This window comes from Scyliorhinus torazame, chromosome 21, assembly GCF_047496885.1.
Source record: "Scyliorhinus torazame isolate Kashiwa2021f chromosome 21, sScyTor2.1, whole genome shotgun sequence".
Lineage (NCBI taxonomy): Eukaryota > Metazoa > Chordata > Chondrichthyes > Carcharhiniformes > Scyliorhinidae > Scyliorhinus > Scyliorhinus torazame.
In genome coordinates this window covers 24,268,298-24,284,345 of record NC_092727.1, presented here as the reverse complement: position 1 = coordinate 24,284,345, position 16,048 = coordinate 24,268,298, and the positions used below count along the sequence as shown (strand labels likewise).

Sequence of the window (16,048 nt, the reverse complement as noted above, 5' to 3'; positions counted from 1 at the left end):
ATTTCAACGGGCAAAACGGTAGCAAAGTGGTTAGCACTGTTGCTTCACAGCATCAGAGTCCCAGGTTCGATTCCTGGCTCGGGTCACTGACTGCGCAGAGTCTGCATGTTCTCCCCATGTCTGCGTGGGTTTCTTCCGGGTGCTCCGGTTTCCTCCCAAAAGTCCCAAAAGAAATTGCTGTTAGGTAATTTGGACATTCTGAATTCTCCCAAACAGGTGCCGGGGTGTGGCGACTAGGGGATTTTCACAGTAACTTCATTGCTGTGTTAATGTAAGCCTACTTGTGACAATAAAGATTATTATTATTGTGCAGATTTGCTGAATTTAGATATTATGCTAATACCATCATTAACTAACAGGTCCACTCTTCCACCTTTGCCCCACTTCCTGTCTATCCTAAACATCCTGTACTCTTCAATATTTAGGTCTCAATCCATGTCTTCCTGCAGACTTGTCTCCATAATGGCTAACAAATCACATTTATTTCTACATGCGCTCTTAGCACAACTGTTTTGTTTTGAATGCTGTAGCCATCAAAAATGGCTGATTCCCGATTAATTTGGCCAAAACCCGATGTAAAATGGCTCACCGAAAAGGCTGATGGGAAAAGCAGCCAACAGGGCACAAACGGACAGCTGCAGACAGAACAGCATATTCGGCTCTGGGGAAGTCAGCCCAGATCGATACCTGCAACCATTAGCAGCACATCAACCCAGACATCTGCAGTTTAATCGGCTATCCCCGGGAACAATTGCAACAAATTAGCAATTGAATGCCGATCCAGACCTCTCGGCGCCAGCAGTGGCCGAGACAAAGAAAGGTGAACGACCACCCCCCCGATCAAGGAATCGCCCCATTATTGGAGCATATCGAACCCAGTGATTGGGAACAAGTACAATCACTTGGGACCAGGGTCAAGGTCCGCTCCGAGAGGCGGGAAGCCCCTGGGAACTATAAAGATGGGGCCAAGTTCAGATCGACCCTTCTCTCCCTTCTTCTCCTGCTCGCAACCTTTGCAAGAACCATCGACCAGAAACCGTAAGTTTGACTCCAGCGATCGCTACCCGATAGAGACTCCTAGCCATCGACCTGTATCAGCCTTTGAATCCCGCAGGCCAGACCCAATTCGATAAGCCATTCGTTTCCCTGACCTGGTGGGCCATTCCCAAAAGTTAAGTATTGGCCAGTAGTGGTAGGTAGTAGTCTAGAAAGTAGGATTATTGTATAAGTATATATTGCTGTATATAATGAATGACCGTTGATTTTACTCTTACTAAGCGGTGTGATGTCTTATTAATCATAACTAGAGCTTGAACCACGTGGCGGTAACAGAAAGATACCTCGTGAGCAAAGGTGACAGAATTAGAGCTAATAAAACTAAGGCTAATAAGAGCAACAATGCTATATGCATTCAGACACCGAGCTTTTAGTTTTATCCTTTCATTATTTTTATAACTTCTAGTCCCATCTGTTAGTTTACAGTTAGAGTTGTATTCTCTGTCCCTTCCTGCCATGGTTCCTATTTCATTTCACATAATAATTCCTTTCTCTTTTGCTTTGTTTCTACTCTTTGATTGATCACATCAAGCCAAACTTGTTCCCTTGCCCCCGTTATTTAGGTTTAAACCCTCTATACTTCCCGCGTTATGCAACTCGCGGGAACACCAGTCTGAGCATGGCTGAGGTGTAGACCATCCCGACAGTACAGATCCCACGTTCTTCAGTGGTGCCAGTGCCCCATGAACAGGGATTCACTTCCCGCACACCAATATTTGAGCCACACATTCATCCCTCGAATCTGATTTGTATCGTGTCAACTTGCATGTGCTTCAGGTAATAATTCAGAGGTTATGACCTTTGAAGTTCTACTACTTTATTTGTCGCCTATCACCTCATACTGACTGTGCAGAATCTACTTCTTTGCCCTGCCTATGATGTTGGTGGACCATGAGAACTGGGTCCTCCCCTCCCCACTGCAACTTTCTCTCGAGCCTTGAGCAGATGTCCCTAATCTTGGCACCAGGCAAGCAACACAGCCATCTGGACTCGCACATTTTGCTGCAGAGAACAGTGTCAATCTGACTATACTATCCCTTATTGCTACCACATTCCTCTTTGCTCCCCCCCACTGAGTCACTGTACCATGATCAGCCACACCATCTACCTTGCAGCCTCCAGTCTCACCCAAACACGCTGAAGAAACCTCAAACGTGTTGGACATTTGTAAAGGCTGAGGCTCTCGTGCTCATGTCCTCTGAAACTCCTTACCTGCCTCCCTTGCAGTCACACATCTTCAGTCTCTGACCACTGGCCTAAGGGGTGTGACTGGCTCCTAGTACAAAAGATCCAGGTAACTTTCCCCATCCCGATGCATTTCAGTACCTTTTGTTCAGCTTCCAACCCATTTACTCTAACCAAAGCTGTTCGAACTTCAAACATTTACCAGACATGTTTGCCCTGGATCAAACTGGCACGCAGGGGATCCACGTGCTGCAGCTGTGAAATGTCATCAACCCTCTGTAGCCATCTAAGATGGCCACCTGCAAAGGACCATGGGAATTATGGCCAACCCAGGACTCAGACAGATACACAGCCTATGTGTATCCAAAACACAGGTAACCAGACCTGATTGAAACCCCAGCTCGTTTGCATTTTAATGGTCCATTTTCCCAGGACAATAGTGATGTGTTGGGTACTCTGGATCTGTGGAGACTGTGTTTACCTTAGCAGTAACATAGACAGGCTACCAACACTTGTAATAGTACAACTCTATTTTATTTAACAAAGAGCTGTTAAACATACTTGCACTGTGGGTCGACACTATGTTAGATTGACTGAAGACCTATGCCTCACCTGACCAGCCTATACTGCTAGCGCATGGTGGATGTTTGTGCTACTGACTGCGGGCTCTGTCTCAGAGGCTGCATCCCGAATGAGCGGGAAAATTAGTGCCCTCTGTTTTTATAGTGACCGTGCCCTAACTGGTGATTGGCTGCTGTGTTGTGTGTGTTGATTGGCCTTGCAGTGTGTCAGTCAGTGTGTGTCTCTGCACCATCATATACTGATGTGTATATTATGACAAATAGAACTTCAATCAAGCAACTGGTACAGCCACAAACTGATCGGCGCCACCCCCTTACTCAGAATGCACAACTGCCAGGGTCAGTGACCGCTAAGGGCCAGCCCAGCCACCAAGGCACCCGCCCCTTTATTGGCCGAAATCGAAGACAGTGATCAGAGCCCTGTCGAACTAGTGGGCTCTAGGTTAAGGACCCCCCAAAGGGTGCGAAATCCCAGAGGGATAAAAGAGGATGCAGCCATGTGTTCTGTCTCTTTTGGATCTGGCCTGTGCCAAGCCAATCGTAGCAGGAACAGCCAGCCAAGTTCAAGACCAATGATCACTACCTGACGGACAAGCCCAGCAGAGACAGAGCCACTTTCTTCGAACCAGGCAAGTGAAATCCAGATAAAGGCCTTATCCATTTGCGCAGTGCCGGTCGCCCTGAAGTTAAGTATAGGTTATTGTAGCTGATAGGTGTAATTTAACTCATAGTAGATATTGTGTTTGCATGTCGTGATAACTCTTGTGTATGTAAATAAACCATCTTTTGAACTAACTAACTGGTTGTGTGGTCATTTGATCAATATAAGAGAAGGCTTGTAGTTCACCAACATTATTATAGAGCAACACCTCCCATTCTTAATAATATTTGAACCTGACCAGAACTGAATGAGCAGGTTCTTCCCGGAGGTGGAGGACAGATGTGAATGGTGCCAGAGGGGCCCAGCCAACCACACCCACACATTCAGGGCTTGTCCCAAACTTGCTGGGTTCTGGACAGCCTTCTACGAGGTAATGTCCAACATTGTGGGGGTGAGGGTGAAACCATGCCCAAATTTGCCAATCTTCAGGGTATTAGAGCAGCCAGAGCTACATATGGGGAAGAGGGCCGACGCCCTAGCTTTCACTTCCCTGATCGCACGCCGGAGAATCCTGCTCGACTGGGGATCAGCAGCACCACCCACAGCTGCAGACTGGCTAGCTGACTTTTCGAAATTTCTCCACCTGGAGAAGATTAAATATGCCATCCGAGGGTCGGAGGAAGGCTTCCTAAATACATGCGGGTAGTTTGTTGGCCTGTTCCAAAACCTGTTCGAGGCCAGCAACAAGGAGTAGACAGGGAAACTGGAAAGTTAAAAAAGAAAGGAGAGGGGAAGAAAAAGGAAGACAAGGAGGAACCGCAGGAACGCGCACCCTGGGGGAGGGGGGGGGGGGGAGGGGGGGAAGAGGTGGACGGGCAGGAGAGGCACAAAAGAGGCAATGTGGGAGGGAGGGGGCAAACCCCCCAGCCACAGGAGAGACACGGCTGAAGCCGATGGGGGGGGGGAGAAAAGAAAGGGGGGAAGGGGAGAAGAAGGGGGGAACACCCCTCCAGACCGACGAGAGAGGGCGCAAGGGGGTGGCTGGGAAGGGTGGGCGGCAGGAGCGGGGAGGATTGCATGCCGAGTCGTATGGCGGCAGACTGTATATAGAACAATTCAAGGGTAGAAAAGGACAAGCCTTTCTGTGTTGTACAGTAAATGAACACCAACAGCAATGAATATAATTTTTGAAAATACCAATAAAATGATTTTTTAAAAGAAATAGAATAAACCTAGTCATTTAGTAGATAGTCTTCTGTAGCAGACTAAGATCACTTCCTGAAGGCTAAGAAAGTTAAAAAGCAAGAGGACACCACTTTCCCCACCCTCCCTAAATCCCTTTACTACCCCGCTCCTAGCCCGCTATTGTAAGTCACACTGAAGTGCTAAACTGTACTAAATTGGCTGGCTTTATATGCTGCCAAGGCAAAGGCTAGCTGAGTCGGTTACAACTGCTCTTCCAGTGCAGGCCTTGCTTAAGGCTGTGAACTTTAGAATTTAAACTCTCTATTTCAGTTAAATGCTACAAACTCCAAACAAGATTTAATTTTTAACGCATGATTTAAGAAGTTAAAATTCCTTACTCACCATCCACCAGCATTCAGTCCAAGACTAGATATTCTTTTAAAATTGTACATCACTATAATTATGTGTGTATACATCATAGAATTTACAGTGCAGAAGGAGGCCACCCGGCCCATCGAGTCTGCACCGGCTCCTGGAACGAGCACCCTACCCAAGGTCAACACCTCCACCCTATCCCCACAACCCAGCAACCCCACCCAACACTAAGGGCAATTTTGGACACTAAGGGCAATTTATCACGGCCAATCCACCTAGCCTAACATAGAGGGGACAATACAATAAAGGTGGATAAAGAAATCAAAAATGTCCCAAGCATAATGTATTCCATAATACAGATTTATTTGATATAAACTTGATATGATCATTAATATTTTATGTATGTTTTTTGAAATGAAACACTTTCACACTACCTAGAATAAAAAAAATTACAAAAGTAAAAAATATTGTAATCCCAACAACAGTCGCAACAATGTTTAACATTTTGGCGGTCTTCGAGGCAGATAAGGCTTTTTCCAAATTTCCCATTTGGATAGAACTGCGAACCTGAAAACACAAATAATGATTAATGGTGGAAGGTTAATAATCGCCTATTTTATACAGAAACATTTAATGTCCAATTTTTTCATGCATGTCTTGAAATGAAACACACAGTGACAATCAAGTCAATAATTCAGCAAAGATCTTTGAACTTGGACCTTGTTACGTATGGCTTAGTATCACACTCTGCAGTGGATTCATCTTAGAGGGGTGTGGTAGCATTACGATTATATTGCTACACTAATGATCCAAAGGGTAGAATTTTACACTCCCTGGAGGGTGCGTTAGATAGCGAGATGGTAGGTGGTGGGGCTAAAATTGGCCATGGGTGCCGTTCCACCCACCGATCTGCCCGTCCTCAACTCTGTCATAGCTGGGGAATTGTTGGGCAGCCTACCTATCCTTGGACCAACTGATGCTCTTAAGTGGCTAATGCCCTCTTTGTGCCCCCATCGCAATTTTTCCTGTGCCAGGCAGTGGCCAATTGAAACTACTTGGATTCCAATCCTCATATTATTGACAGGAAAGGTGGGGTGAAAGGGCAGGGTTACATACTTTACAAATCCTCTGGGCCCAACAGAAACTCCCCTCCCCACCCCCATCCCCTTTTGCCACTAAGGCCTTCCCCCACTCTCAAGATTTCCTCTCTCCTCCCTCGGTCTCTTTACTGTCACCCACACCCCTCACGTGAGGGCCTCCTAGCCTGGCTTTGCTGAAAACCTCCCCGAAGATCACTGTTGGGGGCCGGGTGCAGTCCCAGCAGTTACCACTGCTCCTGATGGGGCTGTTGGGACGAAAGAGCCATTTGATTGGCCGGCAGCTCTTGGAGACGGGACTTCCTCCAAAAAAGAGATTGGAATTCTCATCCAAAGAACATTAAATTGCTGCAACGGAAAGTGGCAAGTAGGGCTGGAGTGGATTTGCTGCAGACGCTTCACTGGGGAGTCCTCAGATGGAAACTTGGGCACAATGTAAAGCCCTGCCCGGAGAATGTGAGTGCAAGCACAACCACAGTAGTTTGAAAATTTGAATTCAGTTTTGTTTTTCCAGCTGGAAATAACAAAAAAAACCACGACTATCCATAGAAATGATGGCTGGAATTTGCCAGTCCTTCACACTGGCATCTTCGAGTGCCGCTGAGGTGAATGGAGATTTCAATGGTTTACCGGCCCTGCTGATCAGGATCCCGCAGTGACTGGGCGCAAAAAATTCAAGCCATTGTTTTGATGTAAAAATTTAACTGGTTCACCAATATCCTTTTCAGGAAGATGACCTGCATCCTTTAGCAGTGTGGCTTGCATGTGACTTCAGTCTCTTACCAATGTGGTTGATTCTTGAATGTCATCTGAAAAGGCCTGCTAAAGCCACTCAGTTGATAGGGATAGCCAATAAATGGACAATGCTGGGATGCAAAGAATGATCAGAATTAACTATTGGGCAATAAGGATTATTATCTTTTTACAGAACTTATGATACATAACTCAATGACTATATATATAACTCAATGACTATATATAACTCAATGACTATATATTATGATCTTTTTCTCCAGTTGTAGAAAGGCAAAGGGGGGGAATAAGATGTTACTAACCACCTGAGCCACCAATATTTAAATCAGATAGAAGCCTTGTGTACCTTTAACTTCTGACATTGGAAAATGTGACATCGAGCATGTATTTTATGTTCAGACACGTTTGTCCTTTTTTGCGAGAGTTTCTGAAATGAAACTTCAGGAGAGCCAATAAGTAACAATACCATGGCAGTCACGCACTGCAGAGCAAGATTTCACTCAAAGTCCTCACTGTATTCATATTAGTGTGCAGTGCCACAAGGATTGCTCTCTGCATGTAACAAGACAAGTCTTAATTCAGATATACAAGCTGAAATGCTCCTTTTAGAGATCCAGGTTCCAGCCTTGGTTCATTGGCAGTACAATTGTCCATTCGTCAGAAGGATATGGGATCACACCCAACCCCAGAAATATAAATACAGACAATCTAGGCTGTTGCTTCAGTGCAATATTGAGAGTGTTCTGCACTGTTGTACGTGTCACCTTTCAGATAATTTTTTTGAAACTGTGGGACTATTTGGTTTCTCAGTGGACTTGAAAAAAATCACATGACACTATTCAAAGCCCTGACCAATATTTCTCTCTCAGTTAACAGCGCTAAAACAGACTATTTGATCAATGGTAGTTTCTGTTTGTGGGGCCTTACATAAATTGGCTACTGCATAACAGGGGTGACATTTCGAAAGTACTTTGGTGGTTGCGAAAAGGAATATATAAATTGAAGTTTTCACTTTTTCCCAACACTTATTTCTCTTACGAATGACAATTATTGTTCAATGATTTTCAACTGCTAACTTAACTGCTACAGAGTCTGAACATGCTGAGTGAAAAATAAAGGACAGCACCCAGGAATCAAGAAATGAGAAAGAAGCAAAGGAAACGACTCAGAAGTTCCATCTTAGTGTTCAGAGAGCAGCAAAGGAAAATGTTCTTTGAGACTAAGCTAGTATTTCATATTGTTCAGAGGATGGCAGAAATTAAAATCTTCCATCACATTGCAAAATAATTCCATCAGTGCTCTCCCCGTACACAATACAAATTTGTTTTTTCAATCTTGGGATGTGAGCATCCCCGGGCCTGGCTGGGCCAGCATTCATTGCCCATCCCGAAATTATCCTTGAGGAAGTGGTGATGAGCTGCCTCCTTTAAGCTGCTGCAGTCCTTTTCTGTAGCAGTTTGATACAACTTAATGTCTTGATATGCCATTTCAGAGGCCAATTAAAAGTCAACTATCTTGCTGTGCGTCCAACATTACATGTAGGCCAGACCAGGTAAGGACAGCAGATTTCCTCCCCTGAAGGACATTAGTGAATCAGTAGGGTTTTTGTAACAATTTATCAGTTTCACAATTATCATTACTGAAACTAACTTTTATTTTAGTTTCAGATATATTAATTGATTGAACGTAAATTCCCTCAGCTGCTATGGTGGGATTCAAACTCATGTTTCCAGTACTTTAGAGCCAGGCCTCTGGATTACAAGCCCAGTCATATTGCACTCTGCTACCATCATTGAGTCTACATAAAACAAATGGACAAATAGTAGTTTGTGTTGCTGAGTTTAATTTGTGCTCATATCCCCCCCCCCCCCCCTCCCCTCCCTCCACCCCCGACTCCTCACCGCATGGGCTGCAGCGGTTCAAGAAGGCAGCACACCATCGTCAATTAGGAATGGGCAATAAATGGGGAAGCACGGTGGCGCATTGGTTAGCACTGCTGCCTCACGGCACCGAGGTCCCAGGTTCGATCTCTGCCCTGGGTCACTGCCTGTGTGGGGAGTTTGCACATTCTCCCTGTGTTTGCATGGGTTTCGTCCCCACAACCCAAAAGATGTGCCTGGTTAGGTGGATTGGCCACGCTAAATTGCCACTTAATTGGAAAAAATGAATTGGGCAGTCTAAATTTATTTTCGAAAAGGAATGGGCAATAAATGCTGGCCTGAACAAAAAAACTAAAGTATGGTAAAGAACATAACACTAACCTGACATGAGTAAAACATTGCGACTATTCCAATTGGCAAACAACAAAACAATGAATTGAAAATAGACCAGCCTAAATGGGTTTTCAGCCGTGGAGCTTCGTAACTCTGAGAGTTCGACCTCAGTGACATCTTCAGATGATTCGCTCAGTGTTGTTGGGTGCCATGTTTTCAATTCTGGTTCAGTTTTGTTGACAATTTTAGTTTTTGACATATGATTTCACAGTTGTTCAAGCTATTTTTGTGAATATTTTCTGGAAAGAAAAGGACACTTAATAAAATGGTTGTAACAGCAGTCATATATTGGCAGGAACCTATTGCAAAGACAAATGTGCAAAGCTGGATAAAGACCAAGATTAATTTTGCTCAATCAGAGTCCAACTTAATTTTAGTAATGCTGGTGGTGACATTGTGTGCTGTGGTGTCAGAATCTATCTATGCAATCCATTTCTTGTGTTAAGTTAACCAATAAAAATAACAGATACGTGGATTTCAGCTCCCTCCTGTCCCTCCTTGAATGCACACATCTGAATTTTGTGCAGTCTTTGGCACACGTCCTCAGAGCTTACAGAATGCACTTCCTGGATACATCAGACTCATTAAGAAGTTCTGGCTCTTCCTTCCATCTTCTATTTGAACAAAACCTGGTCTGGCCATGATTCGTGATGTGATACAGTGCTGCTCATAACTATGACTGGCCTCAACCCTGAAACAATTTGACCATTTTTCTTGTTTAACCATTAATCGGTTTTCCTCTCTCGGTCCAATTTTAACGCGTCTCCTGAATTCCTTCCTTTGTGTTGAGACCCTCCAGTGTCATTGTGAACTGATGCTTGGTTCCAGTGCTGGTAGTGAGGATTCATTGTTTAATGCTGTGTGAGTTTGCGAGTGGGGATTGGGTTCAGATTTGTTCTGTGAAAAGAAGGTGACACTTGAATACGCAGTCTCATAAATCCCTGGCAAGAGGCACTGGTGGGGCTTGCTATGCTTAGTGACCCTATGCAGGTGACTGTTTCTTTTCATAACCAAATTTCACAATGCGAGCATTATAGTATAAACTTTGACCATGGTCAGTGCTTCTTGGACCATTGCCTTTATCGTATTCAGCTTGTTTCTGACTGTGATGAAAATGGTTGCTTCCTTGGAGGGAGTCTGCCTATGTTGTCTTGCAGTAGAAACTTGAGGAAAAAAGATATCTGCCATGAATTAAACCATTAAGGTAAGAAATGAGCATTAATGTGAACAGCATAAACATGTCATTATAGAATTTGTGCAAGCAGTATGGGAGCTTTTGGTTTTTACAGAAGCACTTCAGCAGAAGCTCATTAACTGTAGGGAGAGAAGCAAAGCTAATGGGCTAAAAATTGGTTGGCTCCTGTTTATCGTGGCGATGTTTGTGATTCGTGACCTGTCCTCAAGTGTTTCAGGTGGAGGTAGGCAGCAAAGAAATTGAGTACCAAATCATGTTTACCTGATAGTAGGGCTGCTGGTTGCCACTGCTCACAGCAGGGATGCAAGCAGCATTGTGCTGACTGCATAGAACACAGAACATAAAACATTACAGCGCAGTACAGGCCCTTCGGCCCTCGATGTTGCACCGACCTGTGAAACCACTCTAAAGCCCATCTACACTATTCCTTTATCGTCCATATGTCTATCCAATGACCATTTAAATGCCCTTAGGGTTGGCGAGTCCACCACTGTTGCAGGCAGGGCATTCCACGCCCTTACTACTCTCTGAGTAAAGAACCTACCTCTGACATCTGTCTTATATCTATCTCCCCTCAATTTAAAGCTATGTCCCCTTGTGCTAGACATCACCATCTGAGGAAAAAGGCTCTCACTGTCCACCCTATCCAATCCTCTGATCATCTTGTATGCCTCAATTAAGTCACCTCTTAACCTTCTTTTCTCTAACGAAAACAGCCTCAAGTCCCTCAACCTTTCCTCATAAGATCTTCCCTCCATACCAGGCAACATTCTAGTAAATCTCCTCTGCACCCTTTCCAATGCTTCCACATCCTTCCTATAATGCGGCGACCAGAATTGCACGCAATACTCCAAATGCGGCCGCATTTGAGTTTTGTACAGCTGCAACATGACCTCATGGCTCTGAAACTCAATCCCTCTACCAATAAAAGCTAACACGCCGTACGCCTTCTTAACAACCCTGTCAACCTGGGTGGTAACTTTCAGGGATCTATGTACATGGACACTGAGATCTCTCTGCTCATCCACACTGCCAAGAAGTGCCATTAGCCCAGTACTCTGTCTTCCTGTTATTCCTTCCAAAATGAATCACCTCACACTTTTCTGCATTAAACTCCATTTGCCACCTCTCAGCCCAGCGCTGCAGCTTATCTATGTCACTCTGTAACTTGTAACATCCTTCCGCACTGTCCACAACTCCACCGACTGTCGTGTCATCTGCAAATGTACTCACCCATCCTTCTACGCCCTCCTCTAGGTCATTTATAAAAATGACAAACAGCAGTGGCCCCAAAACAGATCCTTATGGTACACCACTATAACTGGACTCCAGTCTGAACACTTCCCATCAACCACCACCCTTTGTCTTCTTCCAGCTAACCAATTTCTGATCCAAACTGCTAAATCACCCTGAATCCCATACCTCCGTATTTTCTGCAGTAGCCTACCGTGGGGAACCTTATCAAACGCTTTACTGAAATCCATATACACCACATCAACTGTTTTACCCTCATCCACCTGTTTGGTCACCTTCTCAAAGAACTCAATAAGGTTTGTGAGGCACGACCTACCCTTCACAAAACCATGTTGACTATCTCTAATCAAATTATTCCTTTCCAGATGATTATACACCCTATCTCTTATAAACCTCGAACGCCCCAACTGAACCTCCATGTCTCATCTTTACATAAGCCTCCTTCTTCCTCTTGACAAGTGTTTCGACTGCTTTAGTAAACCACGGTTCCCTTGCTCGACCACTTCCTCCCTGCCTGACAGGTACATACTTATCAAGGACACGCAGTAGCTGTTCCTTGAACAAGCTCCACATTTCCATTGTGCGCATCCCCTGCAGTTTTCCTCTCCATCCGATGCATCTTAAGTCTTGCCTCATCGCATCAGAATTGAATTTCCCCCAGATATAACTCTTGCCCTGCGGTTTATACCTATTCTTTTCCATCACTAAAGTAAACGTAATCGAATTGTGGTCACTATCACCAAAGTGCTCACCCACCTCCAAATCTAACACCTGTCCTAGTTCATTACCCAGTACCAAATCCAATATGGCCTCGCCTCTCGTTGGCCTATCTACATATTGTGTCAGGAAACCCTCCTGCACACATTGGACAAAAACGGACCCATCTAAAGTATTCGAACTATAGCGTTTCCAGTCAATATTTGGAAAGTTAAAGGCCCTCATAACAACTACCCTGTTGCTTTCGCTCCTATGCAGAATCATCTTTGCAATCCTTTCCTCTACATCTCTGTAACTTTTCGGAGGCCTATAGAAAACCCTAACAGGGTGACCTCACCTTTCCTGTTTCTAACTTCAGCCCATACTACCTCAGTAGATGAGTCCTCATCAAACGTCCTTTCTGCCACCGTAATACTGCCCTTGACTAACAATGCCACCTCCCCCCCTCTTTTACCACCTTCCCTGAGCTCACTGAAATATCTAAACCCCAGCACCTGCAACAACCATTCCTGTCCCTGCTCTATCCATGTCTCCGAAATGGCCACAACATCGAAGTCCCAGGTACCAACCCATGCCGCAAGTTCACCCACCTTATTCCGGATGCTCCTGGCATTGAAGAAGACACACTTTAAATCACCTTTCTGCCATCCGGTACACTCCTGCAACTTTGAAACCTTAACTCATGACCTCACTACTCTCAACCTCCTGGAGCTACATTTCAGGTTCCCAAGCCCCTGCTGAACTAGTTTAAACCCTCCCGAAGAGCATTAGCAAATTTCCCCCCCAGGATAATGGTACCCTTCTGGTCCAGGTGTAGACCATCCCGTTTGTAGAGGTCCCACCGACTCCAGAATGAGCCCCAATTATCCAGAAATCTGAAACCCTCCCTCCTGCACCATCCCTGTAGCCACGTGTTCAACTCCTCTCTCTCCCTATTCCTCGTCTCGCTATCACGTGGCACGGGTAACAACCCAGAGATAATAACTCTGTTTGTCCTTGATCTAAGTTTCCACCCTAGCTCCCTGAATTCCTGCCTTACATCCCTATCCCTTTTCCTACCTATGTTGTTGGTACCTATGTGGACCACGACTTGGGGCTGCTCCTCCTCCCCTTTAAGGATCCCGAAAAAACGATCCGAGACATCACGCACCCTGGCACCTGGGAGGCAACACACCAACCGCGAGTCTCTCTCGTCCCCACAGAATCCCCTATCTATCCCCCTAACTATGGAGTCTCCAATCACTAATGCTCTACTCCTCTCCCCCCTTCCCTTCTGAGCAACAGGGACAGACTCTGTGACAGAGACCTGTACCCCATGGCATGGTGCTGTCAACTTTAGGTTCTTAAAGGCAGTCTGTCCCTTTTGAAGGGAAGCTGTATCTATTCATAGGAAGCGGTTGCTGAATGATAATGCTGAAATTCTAAACAAAGTAATTTGAACAGCAGGGCAGAGAGAGGCCTCCATATTCATTGATACAGCACTGGAGGTCTTGGTGGAGAGGTGGATATGAGGAAAGATGTGATGACTCTGTGAGTGCAGGAGATCTAGGACCACTGGCAGCAAGGATTAGGAGCAGGTAGTCAAGAAAGCCAATTCCTGACGTTTAGCCTCGAGGATCTGACAGCACTGCCAGTGGATGTCTAATGACCTTACAAGGAGGTCAAAGTCAGTGACCGCATTTTCACATGCCATCTCCTACCAGTGTTCCACCCGTCTCTCATGCCACTCCATGCACCCAACTGTGGGAACCAAAACCAGTGCGATTGCTGCCCCATTCCTGTTGCAGTCTTTGTGTGGATAAGGGTCACCTAATTATTAACATTCCTTGTGAGGATGCAGCGACACTCCCTTTCAAATTCAGAAAGCCACCACCACTCTTCCAAAACCACTCCGAGGTACTTTCAGACACTTTGCAAAAGCAGCAAATCTTCAAATGTATCATACGTACAAATTGGGTACCTGGAGCTTTACATGGAGAGTGCTGTGCCCCTCTTACAACTGAATGCTTGATCTTTGGTGAACCATTTGTTGAATGAACCCAGAAGGCCCAAATTAGGAGAATAGATGCCAGTGTGACCTCCTGGTGCGTCTGTATCCAATACACATAGGGGCATCCAAATGAGTGCCATTCACAAACGCCAGAAAGAGTTGACAGCATAGCACACAACATTTGGAGAGTGATTGACTTATTTTGTGAACTGATGTGAATTTAGAGTCCAAAATTTCAATTCAATGAACGGCTGTTTCCGATGAAACACCAGTAAACCTGAAACCTTAACTCAATTTCTCTATCCACAGATAGTTTTAAAAAAATTAATTGACAGGATGTAGACATCACATGTTGGAGCAGCATTTATTGCCCATCCCTAATTGCCCTTCAACTGAGTGGCTTGCTAGGCCATTTCCGAGGGCATTTTAAGAACCACATATATGTGGATCTGGAGTCACATATCGGCCTGACCAGATAAGGCGTGGCTGATTTCCTTCCCTAAGGGGAATTAGCAAACCAGATAGGTTTTTACAACAATTGACAATGATTTCATGGTCATCACTAGACGTTTGATTCCAGAACTTTATTGAATTCAAACTTCACCATCTGCTGTGGAGGAATTCAAACCCGGGTCCCCAGAACATTACCCTGGGTCTCGGGATTAAAAATCCAGTAATAACACCACAATGCCATTGTATCCGATCTGTTGAGCATTTCCAGTATTTTCAGTTTTAAATTTCAGATTTTCAGCATCCACCGTATTTTGCTGTTGCTTATAAATTGCTGAAACAAACTCAATAATATTGATCAACATTGTATATTTATGCCATTTAAATTAGTTTTAATTTCTTACCATTGGGTTTTTATTCACTTTGGACACCTTTATCTCTACTTCCCTGAATGTGACACCATGTTGACACGCTTGCTTATTTCTTGTCAAATTTGCCTTGCTCTATACATAAGGGATGGAGGAGGAGGTTAATATTCATCCTGTAAATTATATCATTACTGCAAACACCCTTGGCAAGATCACCAAATTTATTTCCTCCTGCCTCCTTTGCTTAACCAATGCATCAACCTGCTCCCGCTGAGCTACGAGGAAATGTATTCTTCAGTGGTGCCTTTTGTTACAATAATTTCAAGCTCTCAAGTCCCATTAAGGAAGGTGATGCATTTCAGCATGTGGGCTACAATATAACTCGCAGAAGGATTGCTATTCGTTTATTTCCATGCTGTTAGTACCTTACTTTCTTTCGATCTTGTGGCTCTTTTCTGATTAAATATTCTCCAATCTTTTTTAGTTTCCCCTCAGCTGTTCTTGTAGTTCTCACCTCTCTTCTCTTTGATTAACTTCATCTTCTCATTGCAGGTTCATTCCTCAACTAACTGTCACTTGTCCTTCCTCACACCCACTTCTGCTAACATTCTAGAACTTGGCTGCTTCAAATCAGAGGTCCATCCTTTATGATGATTGGCTTCAGAGCAGTGGTTGCTTCCATTGCTGATTTAACACAATTGATTGGATTCTTCATTCATTGGTGAGTTAGTAGCAGCCTGGGATTTCTGCTCATCCACCCACATCTTTACAGCTAACCTGGTCAAATGTCCTCTGAAGGATCTCATTGAGAGGGTTGCATTATGCAACATCTCTATTAAAGCCATAATGGAGATGGTTGGGTCATTCCACCATCAGACACTTGGCAACCTCATTACTGTAAAGTGGCTGGGATTGCTTTTACAGACATCATTTGATTAACTTACCTCCACTGCCTGCATTTTACTGGA

General features: G+C 44.6%; 1 long non-coding RNA gene across 2 annotated transcripts; it reads right to left on the bottom strand.

Annotated features, from left to right (window-relative positions):
• Positions 1–5,325: 5,325 nt before the first annotated feature.
• On the bottom strand, positions 5,326–15,647 carry LOC140397963 (uncharacterized). 2 transcript variants are annotated; one of them, XR_011937356.1, is made up of 4 exons: positions 15,595–15,647; positions 15,117–15,215; positions 9,095–9,345; positions 5,326–5,550 (listed from the first exon to the last, which is right to left on the bottom strand). It is a non-coding gene; the product is annotated as an uncharacterized lncRNA (long non-coding RNA). The 2 variants fall into 2 exon arrangements; XR_011937355.1 differs by having other exon boundaries at positions 15,506–15,602.
• Between the last annotated feature and the right edge of the window lie 401 nt (positions 15,648–16,048).